Genomic DNA, 20,319 nt, shown 5'->3' on the forward strand with positions numbered 1-20,319 from the left:
ATGAAAAATACAATATAAATAGCTTACATAAAGTATAAGATTTAAATACCCACAAAATAAAGTGTAAACAAGTGACATAAAATAAATTATAAATACAATAAACACATAAATAATATAATAAATAAATAAGGCACTGCACACAAAAATTACAAGTATTTAAATAAAAAGGGGAAAAAAGGGGATCTTAGAAAGACCTCTGAGGTGGAGGCGACAGGAGGAGTGCTTGATGTAGTTGGCCCAAGATTTGCAGGGGTTGGACTGAGAAACCTCAACAGTGCATCTGAAGAGAGAAGAGGAATATACAGTATGACACCAGTCTAATAATAAATATATGATACATAATATGATTTCAAAATTAAAATGAAATTAAATAATATAAATGAAAAATTTAAGAGATACATGCATGATGTTCACTATAGCCTACTGTACATGTATAATATACAATGTACTTTTTCTGATATGCAAATTATATAAGATTCCATTTTATTGTCATTACAACGAAATGCTGATTAGCAGAATGCAAAGAAGTAGTAAATTGCAGTATAATACAGAATGTGGGAATGCTAAGTTATGCTATAACATCAATGATGTGGACTTTAACACTGATCTAAAGTTTAACACTATAAACACACTTTAGACAATATGAACTGTAACATAACATACAGCTAGGCTCACAACTATAACAAAAGGGTGGAAAAGGAATAACATTTTGATTGACTATTACAAGCTAAGAAAACGTGAGCTAACCAGATGTCAATAAAAATGTATTTTAGATTTAGATTTTAGATTTAGATTTAGATTTTAGATTATAACACCTGCTGAATAGATCTACTATTTACACATTTTCCTGAGGAAAGTAAGGTGGGAGTAGTTACATTACCGTTTTCCATAACAGCTTAGGCCCTTCCAGAACATTAACTGACGTCAAAACTAACAATTAACACTAGCTATTTATTGATTAGCAAACCATGTTATGCTAATAGTTAACGACGTTATCGTCGTTCTGCAACAGACAAATAATGTCATGACTCATGACATCATCCTTATCTCCTCCTCCATCCTTTGTCTCTTTTTTCCTCCTCTTCTTTTCTTCTTTTCCTCCCCTGGGCGCCAGAGAGTTTAGAGTTTAGTACATTTTGACATTTAAAGGCCCCCCCTCCCCCCAGGTAGCAGGTACAGTCTAATTAGTCGGGGGGGGGGGGGGGGTATTATTATTATTATTCCTATTTAATAGGCTTTGCTATGCAGTTAAATTCATGTGGGCTCATTATCTTCATATTAACACATAATACCAACTATTTTTAAGAATAGTGGAAGTTAATTTTTTTCTTCCCCCATTTGTGGCGCCCCCTGGATGGACGGCGCCCTTAGCATTTGCCTATACTGCCTATGCCACGGGCCGGCTCTGAGTATTAGACAAACACAACCTCAGATGAATAACAGCATACATACTTCTGTACAGTAGTGGGCCTCAACAATCACCTGGCCTACATGGAGGAGGTAGAGCAGCTGCAGGACTGGTGTGGTAGGAACAACCTGATCTAGATCAGCATCAGTGGTAAAGCAAGCACAGCAACGTCTGCACTTCCTGCCAAGAATGAATATTGTCCCTCCTCCAATTATCTCCACTCTCTAAAGAAACACCATAGAGGGCCTCATGACCTAATGCATCTGTGTCTGGTGTCGCAGCTGCACTGCTGCAGACCGAAGACCCTCCAGACAGAGGTGAGAACAGCAAGGGAGATTATTGTGACTTGTCTTTGCTCCATACAAGATCTGGGACAAAAGCGCTGCATGACTCAAGCCCATAACATAATTAAAGACACCTCAAAATGGACTGTTCTCAACCCCACCATTGGCTGTTAAACCCACCGTGGACTGTTCTCACCCCACTATGGACTGTTCACAACTACACCATAGACTATTCAATCCCACCATAGACAGTTATCAACTCACCATGGACTGTTCTCACCCCACCATGAACCGTGAATTTCCCCACTGAAGGATGAAGACATTAGAAGATTGCCTTTCCAAAACCCTTAATTTTTTATTTTTCACCCTCCCTGATGTAGACATGCTGATGAGGACCTCTCTGTGACTGACAGGTGTCCAGGTCCCAGACCATCATCCCTCCACCACCATGATTGACAGGCAGTATGAAGTGTTTCTGCTGAAGTGCTGTTTGCTGTTTAGGTTTCCTCCAAACATGGTTCTGGACATGAAGACCAAACGTTTCTATGTTGATCTCACGCGTCCAGAGGACATGGGACTTTAACATTTAACATGCTCTGTGAGATTTGTGGGCTCTGGGATGCAGTTTGTTTTAATTTACTCAGTTTGACAGGCTAAATTTGCTGGGATGTCCGCTCCCGGGAAGATTGACAACCAATGTTTTCCACTTGAGAAGAATCTTTCTTGCTGTAGAGTGTTGAATTGTAAATAGTTAAATAGTTTGAGAACGGTTTTATAACCCTTTCAGGATTGATGTGCTGAGGGTAGAGGCTCAGGTCAGTGTGTAGCTCCCACAGGGGTAGTTTTTCTGCACGTGTGCAGAATATGACATCCTTTGTTGCTTCGATTCAACTGGCACGGGAGATCTGCAAACCATTGTGTCATCGTAAACATATCCGATTTATATATTATAAATCGACTGTGAGTGAGTGCATATAGCTCTTCTCAGAGCGGGGCGGGTGCACCAGCTCTTTTTAAGCCGTATTTACTCCTCATTTGTTCTGATACTCTGCTAGAAGCACATTTCTTCAGTCTCACTCCACAACTCATGAGAACAAACAGACAAATAAACTATGAGTAAACAGGGGACATGCTTGACCACAAGAAGCATAAACCATGTGATCAGGGGCCGGGCCACTTCTGACTCCGTCTAAATGTCCTTTTTGTGCAGCAGCCTCAACAGATCAATGCCGAGCCACCTCAGCAAAATGTCCACATGACCCTGAGCATTGATTGTTGATTGCCACAGAATACAGCTGTGTTTGTCATATTAAAGCCACCGACAGGCACTTTTATCCCAGGTATTGATGCATTCAGGAGCCATTTATAAATGCCACTTGATTAAGCTGTAATTTCCTTCTTTAATCAGTAAAATAATTGCAACCTCAAGACCCGTTTTAACAAGCAACGTGAAGACGGGACGGAGGAGGTATAGATGTTAATTTGGCATTAATCCAGCCAGCAAGAGGCGTGATTACATGAGACACACAGAAAGGTTGAAAGAAAATAAAAAGGAACAAACCACTGAAAGAGATGATGGATGTAGCGTGCAGACTGGCTAATTTGTGACCGGCTGTTCGCACCTCCTGACTGAGGAGGTAGCCCGCTGTGCGAGCTGTGTCAGGTTCTGATTGCAATGATGTTTCTGAAGTGATGCTCTGTAACTCACAACAGCTGGACATTGAGCTCCAGCTGGCCTTGCCCTCCAACTGCAGCGCAAGCAGACTGAGAGGAGACGGGAGGAAGAGGAGATACAGTATAGGACACCGAGTCTCAGCACGGAAAGACTGATGAGTTCTTGAGCAGGTCTTGATGGGTCCTGAAATTCAGGCAGTTTTGATCATCAGTTTTTTTAGGTTCTTCCAAGGAGCTGCTCGCTTGTCTGAACGCTAAAATAAGAAAAAATAAAGTTCCTCTACCGACCGCTCGGGTCTGGATCCGGACCTGAGGTTTCTCCACCAACCACCAGGGTCCAGATCCGGACCTGCGGTTCCTCCAATGACCGCTATGGTCCGGATCCGGACCTGTAGTTCCTTTACTGACCACTAGGGTCCGGATCCAACAGTGAGTTCATCTCCATTGATGTCCAGGTTAAAATGACAAACTTTACAGCACAAATAAAGATATTTACAGCTTTGTAGAAAACAGTGGTTTTGATCTTCATCGCTAGAGTTCACATCCATGACACCTGTAGGCCCATGGGTCACGGGTCTTGGCTGTAGCAGGTCTCGGCTGTAGACGGGCGACTGAATGCTCTTCTTGTCTTGCTTCTAGCTTTGATGGCACTTATTCCAGATGTTGTGGAAGTGACAGATTTGATCAGACTGAATGTAAGCTAATTAGTGAGCATCATAAGTAGCAAACTATTGAAGAAGACGTGCTCCAGCCAGTTACACGGTGGATTGTGGGATTCATTTGCATACTGGAAATGTTTTTGGAAGTAGGATTACATCTAGGTGTTTGTTTCACTGTTTTAAGTGGGGGAATAGATGAGAATAAACATGGCAGCTTCAGGCTGGATGATGTGAACATGCCGAAGATTGCTGCTCAGCCTCAAATTGAACTGGTCATCTCCATGAACAAAATATATAGCAATAAAAAACAAAGCATGGCTTGTGAAGTATCAGAAAGGCCACAACCTGTCTGGCAGGACATAATGAAACCCAGTTCTTTTATCTGTTCTGACCCTGTTCAGTATAACAGCACCCTGCACATTTACTTGACCCCATCAAACCCCGCTGGGCCGTCCCTGTCATATGAAAGACATGCGGGACTTTTCATGCGTTCATAAAGGTTTAACAAGCCTCACAAGACGAGTGGTGTGAAGCCAGTGGAGCAGAGTGGAGACATTCTTGTCTGATGACACATCCACAGTTAAACATCAGGACATCTCGGTCAAGCATGGGGTCGAACATGGATCTAATACCAAGGAGGATATCTGATATCCATCAGCATTACCAGGAAAACCCCACTTTCACACATACGTAATCAATTAACTATCACCCCACACACTGAGATAGTTGTTAATATCTGATACAGAGAAAAGACTGAGACCAGGGACTGTATTAAAGGGACTGGACACGCCCCCTGTGATGTCTCCGTAGGTTTTCTGAAAGGAGATTTTCGATTTACTGCTTGCTGCTATGTTGGCAGCAACTGACACCCCCCAACTCCAGTTAATCCAACCATCACACCCACATTACCTTAGCTGTAATTAGCTGTTGAAACTTGGCTGGATTAGCCTCTGCTAACTTACAATGCTAACTGATGTCACCTCACATCTACTTTGATCAAATCGGTCAAAATATCCTTGTTTCATATGCTGCTATTAAAATGACATCCCAGTGGTGCCAGAGCTGAAACGAGGACCACCAGAGCTTCAAGGGATGTTCTTCTTCAGGCTGCTGCTGAAACTGATCACATCCTACCATGTTCAAACCTTCTACAGACCCATCATAGAAAGCACTCTCACATCTTCCATCACTGTGCTGTACCCAGCATCCTCGGCTGCAATAAAACGGGAAGAGGAGCCTGGAGGCAGTATCTGACCCGCCTCATCCAGCCCACGGTCTCAACCAGCTCCACTCAGGCTGCGGTTTCCCAGCCAGGACTGCAGGCACATAAACAGTCCCCCCACCGATCACAGCCAGATCTGCATGCATGTTTGCATGGACTTATTGATCATTTATTGGCACTGAAGTGTCTTAAGCATCTTTATTTATTGGATCTTTTAACCCGGTCTCCATGACTGAGTTAAATTCCTGTGTACTACTTACATTAGGCAAATTAAGTGAATCCTGAAAATTCCTCTGGTCAGCTCTGGCTTTCAGCCTCCAACCAAGGAAGAAGATAGCTGGTTCAGGTAGCTGTGACCCTTCCAGGCCGACCCAAAACCTGCTGCATTGACCACTTGGTGTTATTCTCAGCACAACAGGCCATTTTCTTTCAAATGAACCGATTATGTTCTGTTGGGTCTTAATTCACAGCTCAGAAGTCGGGTCAGGATGTTGCTAAGTAGCTAAACGGATGACAGCTGGCCATTAACCACAGCCAGCTGTCAATCAAAACAACACGCCTCTAGTTTTGTACATACATTTGTGGTTTTATATAACTTTACCTGAAAAAAAAAATCCACCTCTGTACGGTTGTCATGGATGTGACGTGTAGCTATGGAGACCAGAACCAAGCTGTAAATGTGTTTCATCTTCTGCAGCAGGTTCCAGGCTCAAAGACCAAAGCTCGTCTCCACGTCTGCGATGGTGGCGTTAATGCAGAAACATCCATCTGTTGCCTTCAAGACCACGAGAGGAGCACTGGTCCATCCAGACCCGTCCGGACCCGGCTACTGCTCAGAACGCTGCAGAATTCTGACAATTATGGCTCAAACAGTCTGATTAATTTATGCTTTTTTTATTCATATTGATTACTTTAGCATTTTCCGTATGATTAAAAGATTTAAGGTTTCAGGAATCTGGACGGTCCAGTTGAATCTTTTCTCCTCACCAGCTGCTGCTGCATAGCTTCAGGATTTTATGGTTTATTTCTCCCTTCTTTACTCGTAGACCTACAATCTGGTGCATAAACAGGGTGTAATTTCTTCTCAGGGAGATTTTATTCATACAAAGACGTCGGTGCTCTAGCCTGCAGCACGTTATTTTTAGCATCTAATTTCAGAGAGACATCTGGAACATGCTGCTGTTCTGAAGAAAAATGTCGTCTGCTGAATTTATTGTTGAATTTTCTTTCAAACAAATACAGAAAAAGTGATCTTGTGTGCCGTCAGTTGTAGTCCTGAGATGCGAAAAAAGAAATCGACCAAGATCAAAACTTTACACACATCAACAGTCAACCCTCGCGATGTAGACTTCAGATGATAAGAGTGTGTTTTGTCATCGAGGCGCTTATGCGATAGATGTTCTGCTCAGGGACTTTCAGTGGTGCTGAGGTCGGATGGCACATTTGTGAATGTCAGGCCTGCTGGATATTATTAGAAAGTGGAAGCATTTGGTAACAACAGGAATGATAGCGTGGAGTCAATAACTGAGAAGGAAAGACAGAAACGCTCCATCGAATCCAACATCCACCTGCAGACAGTCCAACAGGAGCTTCATGGTTCTTGGTTTCTGTGTTGGAGCAGCTGCATGCAAGCAGAACATCATCAAGTCCAACAAGCATCAGATGCTGGACTGTGCTGGCAGTCAGCTGGACAAGTCCAGGTGTTGAGGATGCTGGGAGAACACGACCTGCTTGACTGCCCTGTGCCAACTCTGGTGGAAGAGGGATCATGGTGTGGGCTGTCTTTCAGCGTTTAGGCTGGAGCCCTTAACTCCAGTGAAGACAACGTAACCCTCATCGAACTCTTCAGCATAAAAAGATCGTCTGGACAATGTTCCACTTCAACTTCATGTACTTTTCCTGTTGCTAAAGGGCTGTGTCTCAGTCCACAAACATCAACTTCAATCACATGAGGTCAGTTTCCCTTTCAGCCATAAACGCTAACATTTAAACAACACGGTACGATGTATCATTAGAAAAACCATACCTCATACCTTAAAACGCTGTAATGTTATGTAGCTATGACAGCCTATGTCCTTACAGATTATAAACCATGTCGAGGGGGGACAGCGAGCATTTGAAGCAGCTCATCTCGACTGCCTGAACCGGCTCCTAGGAGCCGCCTGGTGAATGGAAATGATCAGAAAACTCCTGGTCCTGCCCGGCACTTTCACACAGTCTCACATCCACAGAGTGTATTAAGGCACCCCAGTATTCATGGCCCAAGGGCGCTTTGATTGGTGGCGGAGCTGGAGACGGAACTGCCAAAACTTCAAACGTTGTAAAACGAGGGTACGGCCGCCGGTCAACTGAGCCGTGACCACAAACATTAATGATACCTGCTAAATCATTTACAAGTTTGTTTTAATTTACCCTCATTATCTTTAATTCTCAGTACACAAATGCTGGCACCAGGCCAACATTCACAGCCTCCAAACACACACACATAGATTTTTATTGTTGATGAGCTTTGATGCTATTAGTCTTGATGTAATAAGACGGCTCTGAAAATGCATGCTGAAAATCAATGACACAAACTTTTTTTAAACAGTCAACTTTTGTAAATCCCTTTCTCGGCCCAGACATACCAATGCACACATGCATTTATATCAACACCGTTCACGTCTACAGCACAGGTTTCCCTAAATGCCAACATTCAGGTGTGAAACGCCGGCTTGCTGCACTCAGTTCCTTCAACACAGAAAGAAAAGTTAATTAGTCTGGACCTTGTTATTCATGCAGTATTTACAGTGGTGAGAAAAAGTTTATGATCTCATTGGAATTGACTGCTCTCTGCATTAATTTACCATAAATGTGATTTGTCTTCATTTGGGACACAATAACAGAAAATCTCAGTGTGTTTGAACTGATAATGCACAGACTATTCTGTATTGTTGTGTCTTTATTGAACAAAGCCCTTAGTCCCAGTCAGTAGTTTGGACACCTGAGGGTCTAATTGATGGAATGAGTATTGACGTGTGATTTGGAGTTACTGTGGTTATTAAAAGTAGTAATAAAAAAATAAATAAAAAATAAAAAATAAAAAAAGTAGCTCCAGCATCTGCTGGTGTGAACCACGTCACACTAACAGCAGATCTCTGAAGACTAACTTTCAACGGCAACTGATCTACAGGAGGCTGGAACGGGATGCAAAGTCCTCCCAGAGTATTTACACATCCATCAGTCTACAGTTGGACAAGCTGTCCATGAACGGTGACAGTTTAGTGCTGCAGCTACTCTTCCTTGGAAACACTGGCCCCGGTTGACCTTGTTGACCCCTCAGTCCCCCTTGTTTTGTTTTTCTTTTTAATGGTATTATCCTACCGAAGGGGTGAGGGATGGGACAACCGGCTTCAACCACTATTTCACAAACTCAGCACTATCTATTTATTTATTTATTTTTTTAGATTTTTTTGGGCTCTAGTGGCCCTTTATTGAAGATGCAGATATGAAAGGGGTAGAGAGAGAGAATGGGGACGACATGCAGCAAAGGTGCGCAGGCCGGGATTCGAACCTGCGACCGCTGCAGGAGGACTGTAGCCTCAGTATATGAGCCGCTGCTTAACCCACTGCGCCACCGAGCGGCCCAACTCAGCACTATTTATGACGCAATATCTAAAGATCAGTGAAGCACGGTGGAGGGTGCATCACGATTCCAGGTTGCTTCCAGGTTGCTTCCATACTTCAGGAGCTGGACAACCTGTCAGGTTCCTTCGCCCAGCTGGTTTCTATCAGTCAGCTTTACATGGAATTAAAATTTGGGACTCAGCTGCAGTATAAACCAGATTATGTGTGAATTCTAATGAACAGGAATAAAATGGAATATAATTTGGATTTCAGATTAATCGACTCCTACAGGATAATGGCAGGGTGGAGCTTAGTAAAGGCCGGGTGGTGCAGCAGTAGATCTTATGGAGCATTAAGTCAGAAAACCAGGTCGTTCTCAGATGTTCACGCAACTTTTATTGTTTCTTGCATCAACCAATACATCATGGGACTATTACTACTTGGATTGAGTACCAACATTTCCAGTTTCCAAGGATGTAACTGGAGGCTGAGACCAACGTCCTCGATTACTCAAACCTGCTCTGTTACACCAACGCTGCTTTTTGTTTTAAACCATCCCGCCTGCTGTCAGAGGTGGGATAAGAGACCACTGCTACATGTTGTCAACCAGAGAGCAAAGACAAGGCCGCTGGCTCGCAACAATAGCTAAACGCTGTCAGCTGCCATGCCAGATATTCATGAATCAGCATGGTCCTCCGAGGACTCCAGGTCCTCTCCTGAGAACACAGCCAATCATCGCTCTCCACCTCTGATCGCACGACACATGTTCTCTCGGTCCTTTTCTTTTTTGTCGTCTCCCTGTAGAGCTGCAGCATCTGCCAGAGCATGCAAGCAGAGCTGGAGAGACCTTTATCACTCCATCACAAGCCCCAGCGCGTCACTGAAGGTTCACAGAAACAGACAGAAGAAAGAGAGTCAAGTGTTGATTTCATGATCAAAAGCAGCACTTAAGATCCTTTGGGGTAACGTTTGTTGATTCACTCTTTGTTTGAGTGTGTTAGTGTGTAAGAGAGATTATTCAGCCACTGAATCAAGCTCCATTGTGTTCGAGAACGTCTTCAATCCAATCCAAAAACAATCAAAACAACACTCTGCACGAGCACGATGGAATGTGAGTGAGGCTCGTTGCTGCTTGTCGCTGCTCGAGTTTCCTAATGCCATCCTGCATCTTGTTTCCAGTTTTCTAGCTTCTTTATTTGGAGCATTTGTGCAGCAGGTAAATGTAATTTGTCTAACTGCAAGGCCAAAGAGAGAGAGAATCGATCTGTGTCTGTGAACTTAATACAAAATGAGCTGAATATCGAGGGGAACAAAAGGACGTCAGGGAGCGATGGAAATGTGCTTTAATGAAATGCAGTGAAGGTTCACTTGAATTGTGCTCCTTTCTCATTATCGGTTCTGCAGGGGCGAGTAAATGTGTGTTAAAGCACCAGAAGTTACTGGTTTCAGGCACGTTCTTGCTATAAAATGTGATCTGATCATCAGTAACAGACAAACAGTGTGTTTAAGCTGATAACACAGAAACTATCCTACTTCTTTATCTGTATGGAACATCCTCAGTAAACAGTCAAAACAAAAAGGAAGTGGTGTCTTGGAGTCAACAACGGTTTCCTTTCGGCAGATGGGACCTCAAAAACCTCTGCAGGATCTGTAGATCTGAGCTTCCAAGCATTCAGGAGGAACTCTGGAGGTAAAAAGTTGCTGTCCCTCACGCACACTTCAAGTCTGGCGTGTGCAAATTTCTGAGGTTTTGTCCGTTGGCGACACTCACTTGCGATGATTTGAGGAGACGTGATGTCAACAATAAGTTTACGACCACTTGTGAAGGACAAGACAGTCCCCACATCATCAGATAAGTTAAACACGAGTGGAGCTGCAACAATCTCAAAATTACCACATGAACATATAAAGGTGGAAGGTGGTGCACAACATTGGAACCTGTCAATCACAATGACTTGGCTCTGTTAGAGGAACCTGCTGATGTAGGATCAGGAGGGAGCAAGTCCAGCTCCAGTTCAGACCAACATGAACCTTTCAGCGGGAGCTGCTAGCAGGTTGGACATCTCTCAGTTGCCATGACTATCGTATGGGACGACTACTTGTGATAAAACCCAGAACTGTGTCTGAACAGACAAACATTAAAGAACCGGTTCTTTAGTTGTCTTTTTAACCCGTTCCCCCCGATGGCCCTGGTACCGGGTCGACTAGCTGTATGCACCAGTTCATGTGTGAAAAAGTTACTCAAGTGCTGTCAGGGTGTTTTCTATCAACTGTTTCTCAAACAAGAAGCCCTAAAGCCAATATGTAAAAAAATCCAAGTATGTTTTGTCAAGTATTTGATTAATAACAACTTCAAAATACATATGCAATTTTCTCCACCCCAACGTTGTGGGTATCAAATGAAACTAGAAAAGCTACACTTTCAGATGGTACTGAGCATAATCTTTTCTCGGCCGACCACTTCATGCCAATCTCAAAACAAACAGAAAGCCAAAATTCACATTTCACAGGCAGCCCATCAGATTGCGTGTTCATCACACAGTACGCCAGCAAATCCCAAAGCTATTTTCACCAAAAGCAATATGTTTTGTTTCCTTACCGCTTCGTTTGCATTTTCAGTCTATCCACACCATTCTTTAACCAATATTCACGACTTAATCCTTCATAGTAGTCATGAAGGTAGTGTACTCTAGGTAGTGCTCTAGGTAGTGTAAACTTTAGTGTGTCAGAGTCGCTCCTGTGGTTTCTTGTGCTGGCCCCCCCTTCTCCTCCCTTTTCTCTCTTTTGTCCATGTTGCAGCATCCTTTGCCGGACACCGGAACCTGCAGTGTGGGAGTGAGGGGGGCAGGGTAACGGCCCCTTTTGGGCGGGGGAGAATGTTCGTCCCTCAAGACTCCTCTCCCTGGCCCTGCCCCTTCTCAACCTTTCCCCGACCCTGCACCCCAACCTGGGACTTGATGATTGGGCCGGAGCTTCGGGAGCTGCGTGCTGGCCTGCGGTCCCCACCCCTGGTCATCCCGTTGCTGGCCCCCCCTTCTCCTCCCTTTTCTCTCTTTTGTCCTGCAGGTGGCCGTGGGTGGCTTGTAGCTTGCATTACGGAGCACAAGTCTTTTCCTGACCCTGCACCCCAACCTGGGACTTGCTGATTGGGCCGGAGCTTCGGGAGCTGCGTGCTGGCCTGCGGTCCCCACCCCCGGTCATCCCGTTGCTGCTTCCACCTGCCTGCTGTGCTGTTGCCGTCCCTGACCCACCAGTCTGGCCCCCGGCAGGAGGGTCCCCCCTGATGAGCCTGGTCCTGCTCAAGGTTTCTTCCCTCCTAAAGGGGAGTTTTTCCTTGCCACTGTTTGGCTTAAGGTTTTTCTCCCACTAGGGGAGTTTTTACCTGCCATTGTTTATGTAATAACTGCTCGGGGGTCATGTTCTGGGTATGGGTCTCTGTAAAGCGTCTAGAGACAACTCTGTTGTATTAGACGCTATATAAATAAAATTGAATTGAATTGAATTGAATAGTCATTTCATATCATGCCGGTCGTTGCCATTTCGTTGACTTCTTGTGGTTTTTGGAAATTTACCTAAACTTTATTGACATTTTACATGTCACGAGCTTTCAAAAAATGAGAGACTTCGTCTACCAGGCTTCTGAGCATAAACTCTGGAGCGACGCAGCTATCTTAGATCATTAATGAACAGGTGCACAGCGCATAGAGAGAGATGCACCGAGAGACCAATCATTTTTGGATTGAGATTTTACATTTACGAAATCACCAGTATCTTATTGCCATTTAAAGAGGTAAGGTTGGTTGGCAGCAACATATGAATAAAAGGTTTTATTGGATGTTCAGGCTACTTTCAGAGTCTTATATCGAGTCAGCTGCAGGTGCTGCAGGACTCCAGGAAGTGTTTCTCCGGTGATGGAGATCGGGATCTTGACCAGTCTCTCCTCATGGTGATGGAGGCCGGTCTGTCTTCCCGGTGAGAGATAAGCTGCTGTTAACCGTTATTCTTCAAAGATCTTCTGTTAGTGAGACGTGGTTCACGCCAGCAGATGCTGGAGCTACTTTTAATAACCACAGTAACTCCTAATCACAAGTCCAAACTAATTTCATCAATTATACCCTCAGGTGTCCAAACTACCGACTGGGACTAATGGCTTTGTTCAATAAAGACACAAGAATACAGAATAGTTCATGCGTTATCAGTTCAAACACAATTAGATTTTCTGTTATTGTGGCCCAAATGAAGACAAATCGCTTTTATGGTAAATTAATGCAGAGAGCAGTCAATTCCAATGACCATAAACTTTTTCCTACCACTGTAAATCCTGCAAGAATAACACGGTCTAGATGAAGTGACTTTTCTATATTCTCATTTTTCTTATGAGCAACAAACTTACACTGTGGATATGCATTTCATCATTAAATATTATGTTTCAAATGAGATTTTTATGGCTTTGACTTCATATCTAATAAGAGTATTGCATTTAATTTTGTGCTCATTGAAAAAAAAGTTCCCCAGAGAACTTTGGGATTTGGGTCCAAGGTTACTTTAGATAGTTTAATGTATTTCTTTATGCCGAGGATACTCTCCTGTACTATAAAGGAATGCGGCTTATTCTGTATATAAAACACTTCTGTGCTTCTTCAGAGTTGCAACGTGTAACAAATAATTAAACATTCAAAATAAATGCAAATAAATGTAAATAGTCATGATTGATATGACTGATATAACAACCATGCCATTAATACCAGGGAGGGGTCAAAGTGTTTTAGAAATGGGGATTACTGGGATATGGTTTTTCAGTATCATGTAACAAAACTAAATAAACAAAAAGAAAAACAAAACAAAACTTTTATGGTGTCCTGAAACTGGCATATCCTGTCTCAGAGACGGGGAACACTGGATGTTTATTGTCCCTTGGCTGGCTTTAACTTGACCAGATTGCCATCATTAAGCTTCTGGAACAATCCTGTTTCTATATTGGATGACTTTTCTTGTTAGAATTCCATTAAAATTGACGTTTCCTAGGTACAGACTTTTAAGCACAGCCCACATATAATCGATAAGGCTGAGTCAGGACATTGCCTGAGGTTAGTCTGCTTTAGCTGTTCCAAAGTCAATTTTGATCATTATTTAGGGTCGGTTTCAACTGTCTCGCAAGTCATGGTAAAGAACTCTGCAGCAATATTTTTTATTCCAGTTTTCATTCTCTATGTCTTCTGAAAACATAAACTGAGCTTGAATGTGACAACTTCTGAGCAGAGACCAGGAGCGTCTTTGTCATTAAATGCTGGCAACCAGGAGTAAGACCGTCCAAACAGAGAGTATACAGTCAGTCAAACCAAGTGAGGCTTCTATACATCTCACACTGTAAAACCTCTGCTTAATCTTGGGTTTACCATTAAGAATGGCATGTGAAGACGATGTAACAATGAGACTTCCCGAATCATAGGTCACAACAGCTGTAGAATAGTGTTATCAGCTTGTGGTGAAGGTAAATAACCAACAATAAGCAAAACAAGAACATAAATCAAACTTTAGTTATAACTTTTGTGTATCCTGAAAAAACACTTTGAAAACGTGGTGAATGAGGAGAATGTGGTCCTGGTCCTGTAGGGAAGAGGCAAGTCGCAATAATTGATACCTAATTAGGGCCCGAGCACTTACAGTGCTAAGGCCCTATTGTATCTATAGCAATTTTTTTTTCTCGTTTTTATTTTTCTGACGAAATGAGGGCCTTTTTGCCCCCCTAAACGTGTCCCAAAAGTCACCAAATTTTGCACGCAAGCCAGGTGTGCCGAAAAATTTGATATTTAATGGTTTGCATTAATGGGCGTGGCCTAATGGCTCAACAGCGCCCCCTAGGAAACTTCGTGCCTCAAGCACCACAATACGATTTGACGTACATGCACGACAATCGGTGCACACCTGTATCATGTCGCATCTTAAAGAAATGTCTCTTGGCGTCATGGCCGAAACCGAACAGGAAGTTCGCCATTTTGAAATAATCGTGTAATTTTGGCGCAATTTATGCCATTTATACGGCCGTTAATGCGGCCCGAACCGTAACGTGCACCCAGGTGTGTTATACATCAAAATGTGCGTCTCGATCCTGCGATGATGTGCATTACTTTTCTCAGTCAAAAGCGTTACCGTGGTGACAACAGACGCCAAAAAGCGTGCCCCCCCCTTCATCTGATTGGTCCATACAGAAAAAACTTCGTGCCTCAAGCCCCACAATACGGTTTGACGTACATGCACGAAAATTGGTACACACCTGTATCATGTCGCAACTTAAAGAAAAGTCTCTTGGCGCCATGGCCGAAACTGAACAGGAAGTTGGCCATTTTGAATTAATCGTGTAATTTTGGCACAATTTATGCCATTTCTTCGGCCGTTAATGCGGCCCGAACCGTAATGTTTACCCAGGTGTGTTATACATCAAAATGTGCATCTAGATCCTGTGTCGATGGGCATTACTTTTCTCAGTCAAAAGCGTTACCGTGGCGACGATAGACACCAAAAAGCGCGCCCCCCCTTCATCTGGTTGGTCCAAATTTGATAGTTCCTACTTTCTGCCATAAATTTTGAATGGTTTGACATAGAGAGTCGTGGGTGGTGTCATCTGACTCGGTATTGAGTACTTGACCTTCATTGGCATGAATTAGCCCCGCCCCTTCTTCTGATTGGTCGATATGTGATAGGTCCTACTTTCCGCCATAACTTTTGAATGGTTTGATATAGAGAGTCGTGGCTGGTGTCATCCGCTAAATGTCCAGGCCTGAAGACATCTACATGCAAGTCATATAAGCGCTTCCACTGCAGCACGCCTGAACGTGCACAAGGGTACGAGGGCCCGTTCATCGCTGCTTGCAGCTTTAATTTCTGTTTGTATCTTATTAAAGTGTCTGAAAAAATGAATATGAATGGTCATTTAAACTGCTCACACCAGTGAGTACTAGAAAAACAAATGTATTTCTATGGCTGCAAGGATTTTTTAGCCATCTGCAATAACAGATCCCATTACAGATCCAATTACTGGGGCCTCCAAGGTGGAGAGGAATGAGTCGAACACCTCAAAAGTGAAAATCTAAGAACATCAACAGATGGTCACAATAAGTACCGATGTCCAACACACTCATAGTTAAAGATGCCCATCATGTTTTCATTGTTGGGCCTAATGGATGCAGTTTTTCATGGGAAAAGCTTTAAAAATAAGCTCTGACTTTACCACTGTGAGACAGAAGTTAAAAGAGGGACACAAGAAATTCAGAAAATATGCCAGACTCTCCTCTTCGCCCAATCAATTTGCTCTCGTATTTACTTGATGACATGAGACAGCGACCCACAGCACTCAAACCTTCCCCCTGGTACCAGAGGTGAATGAAGACCAGGGGTCTCATGTACAAAGAGTGCGGCACAAAAAAGGTGCGTATGCCACTTTCTACGCTCACGGTCAGATGTTCAAAAAGGGACTTGAACGTGAAAAGATGCTGTCTTTCATCAGAATCACGTTTATCAGAATCACGTTTATTCGGCCAGGTCAGGTCAGACAAGACATGGAATTTGATTTGGTTGTTTGCTCACTCTACAGTAAATAGGTAAATAGGTAATAGACAGATGACAGCTCTTATTAACATATATACAATTTTTAAAAAGTGAAAGGTGCAGCAGAATGAGGTAGATATGATTATTGGAAGGTGCATTGTTACAGCATATGATTGTGTTATTAGGGCCCAAGCACTTACAGTGCGAAGGCCATATTGTATCTATAGGAATTTTTTTTTCTTTCTTTCTTTCTTTCTTTCTTTCTTTCTTTCTTTCTTTCTTTCTTTCTTTCTTTCTTTCTTTCTTTCTTTCTTTCTTTCTTTCTTTCTTTCTTTCTTTCTTTCTTTCTTTCTTTTGAGGGCCTTTTTGCCCCCCTAAACGTGCCCCAAAAGTCACCAAATTTTGCACGCAAGCAAGGCCTGGCGAAAAAATTTATATTTAATGGTTTGCATTAATGGGTGTGGCAAAATGGCTCAACAGCGCCCCCTAGAAAAATTCGTGCCTCAAGCCCCACAATACGGTTTGACGTACATGCACGAAAATCAGTACACACCTGTATCATGTCGCACTTTAAAGAAAAGTCTCTTGGCGCCATGGCCGAAACCGAACAGGAAGTTGGCCATTTTCAATTAATCGTGTAATTTTGGCGGAATTTATGCCATTTCTTTGGCAGTTAATGCGGCCCGAACCGTAACATACCCCCAGGTGTGTTATACATCAAAATGTGCGTCTCGATCCTGCGACGATGGGCATTACTTTTCTCAGTCAAAAGCGTTACCCTGGCGATGATAGACGCCAAAAAGCACGTCCCCCCTTCATCTGGTTGGTCGATATTTGATAGTTCCTATTTTCTGCCATAACTTTTGAATGGTTTGACATAAAGACTCGTAGGTGGTGTCATCGGACTCGGTTTTGAGTACTTGACCTTCATTGGCATGAATTAGCCCCGCCCCTTGTTCTGATTGGTCGATATCTGATAGTTCCTACTTTCTGCCATAACTTTTGAATAGTTTGACATAAAGACTCGTGGGTGGTGTCATCGGACTCGGTTTTGAGTAATTGACCTTCATTGGCATGAATTAGCCCCGCCCCTTCATCTGATTGGTCGATATCTGATAGTTCCTATTTTCTGCCATAACTTGAATGGTTTGACATAAAGAGTCGTGGGTGGTGTCATCAGACTCGGTTTTGAGTCCTTGACCTTTATTGGTGAAGATTGCATGCGTGAGGGCCCGTTCATCGCTGCTTGCAGCTTTAATTTGTTTTGTTTTTACAAGGTCCTTGTTAGGATGAGCGTTTTTTAATGGATATTTACCCTCATTGTCATTTTCAAATTGATGTCCATGAGGGAGGAGACAGGGCGGAGTGTTGTGCTCTTGCATGTGCGCTCAATTCCACGTTGATTGTGATGTTCAAAGAAACGTGCTTGGATTTGGGCATACGCACAGTTTTGAACATCTGAATTTTTTTTTTTGCGTACGCAAGAATTCCACGCATGCATTCATGTTGCAATCCACGCACTCTTTGTACTTGAGGCCCCAGATCACTCAAAACATTCCTAATCACACAAAGCATGATACAATAAGTACATACAGCACACCAAACAAATGGGGAAAATCTTAGTTTTAATCGTGTAAAGCCGTTTCCACCCTTTCCTTAGAATCAATGATCCTTAGAACCATTTGTATTGGTGGTTGAACCTGTGATGGGCGTGAGGTTGAACCCAATTATAGCACAGATCGAAGCCGGTGGAACACTTACATTTATTATCCAAAAATAAGGTGGTACAAGCCAAAGCTAAACGTAGTAGTCCACAACCTGAACAGGCCAAAAATCAATCTTTCTTAGATGCAGAAACCTTTCAGGCAGGGAATCCGAGCAACCAGGAACCAGACAAGTGACAAGAAGGCAGAGTAGTCAGGAACAGGCAGGGCCTAAACCAACAAGACAATCCAGAGACTGCTAGAAGGCTTTCCATGGAGCTAAGAAAATCAGGCAAAGACTGAGTAGAACAGGGGTCTCGGACTCCAGTCCTCGAGGGTCGCAGTCCTGCATGATTTAGATGTCACCTTGCATCAACACACCTGATTCAAATTAATGGTCATCACCAGCTTGTCATCAAGGTCTGGACAGCTCTGCTGTTGACACAACTCCTTTTATCACGTTGTGCTGAAGCAGGGAAACATCTAAAACATGCATGACTGCAGCCCTCGAAGGCCAGAGTCCAAGACCCCTGGAGTAGAAGGAGTGGGTATATATCTGGTGAAGGAGCACAGGTGAAGCTATTTGCACTGATGAGGTGGGAATGGCAGGCAGGTGATCAGCTGAGGGATTGTGACAGAACCGTACAGCACAAATCAATGAGGCAATTCAAGGTGCTTTACATGATGATAACATAAAAAGCAAAAAAATAAATAAAAAGTTAGGCTTAAACTGGAGTTACAGTGTAATACGGATATGAACATTGTTTAAATGTATATGTAATGTAAATTTGTGTGTCATCTGCATAGTTACGGTAACCTATGGGGTTGTTTATTATCATCTGAGCTAGCAGAGACATGTAGACATGTTTAAATCTAAAATGAAAACGTATTTATTCAGGGTGGCTTTTAATACCCAGTAGTGTGGCAACACTTTTTTTATACTTGATGTTTTATATGTTTATATGTTTTATTCTTGTTTTATTTTGTTGATTGTATGTTATGTAAAGCACTTTGGTTCACCTCTAGGTTGATGTAAGGTGCTATATAAATAAAGTAAATTTACATTTACATTTACATTTAGATGTTTAAATAGGAGGGGAAACCGTGGGGAAATCCTCATGTAATTTTTGTTGATACTAATGTAAAGTTACCTATTGACACAAAGTACTTCCTGTCCTTTAAATAAGACTGAAACCAGTCAAGATTTATGCCAGAAAGTCCGACCCAGTTCTCCAGTTGCTTTAGTAATATACTATGGTCAACGGTATCAAACGCTATGCTGAGGTCCAATAATATCAGCACCGTGGTTCTTCCACAGTCCGTATTTATGTGGATGTCTTTGAACACCTTGACAAGGGCAGTCTCAGTGATGTGGTGAGCACGAAAACTGGACTGGAAGACATCAAAGTGGTTGGTCAGAGTTAAGAAGGTATTTTATTTTTTCAATAACCTTACTAATGAACGTAAGATTTGAGATGGGTCTGTAGTTTTGAGTTAGCAACTTGTCCAGATTGTTTCAGTAGTGGTTTGATGACTGCTGTCTTCAAGGACTTTAAGGTTTTCAAGGTCTGGGGGACAACACCTGACAAAAAGGATGAGTTTACTATTTGAATCAGATCAGATGGGTAAAACTTTCTTGAAGAAAGCTGTGGGTAAAATATCAAGACAATAGGAGGATTAGTTTAGCTGATCCATAATATCTGATCCATAATATCTGATCCGTAATATCCTACAGGTTTTTGTAATTTATTTGGTCCAAATGATGTAATTTTGTCCAAAATGGTTTTGATCGGAGACAGCACTGTTGCTCGACTTGATATTGACACACCGACTGCTTTTCTAATTTTTCAGGATTTTCAGTAAAGAAGTTGGTAAATGGATTGTAGGGCCTTGTAGAGTGGAGTTCAGATGGTACTGACACAGGAGAGTTTGTTAACTGGTCCACACTAGCAAACAGGGACTGTTACTGATGTTTTTGTGGATTTCAGAAAAGAAAGATCTCCTTGCACTCCTCAGTTGTAAAGTATATCTGTGAAAAAGGCATTTTTTATGACTTCTCTTTGGCTAAATAAGTGAACAGAAATAGTGTTAAAAAAAAAACTGAAAAAGTTGTCAGACCTGGTGACATCAGTCACACAGAGTTTGGAAATGCTAAGACCCTAACTGATGAGTCCAAAGTACACCCCCAATATGCCTTTTGTATATGTTGAATCAAACC

The sequence above is a fragment of the Cololabis saira genome, chromosome 6 (genome assembly GCF_033807715.1).
Source record: "Cololabis saira isolate AMF1-May2022 chromosome 6, fColSai1.1, whole genome shotgun sequence".
Lineage (NCBI taxonomy): Eukaryota > Metazoa > Chordata > Actinopteri > Beloniformes > Belonidae > Cololabis > Cololabis saira.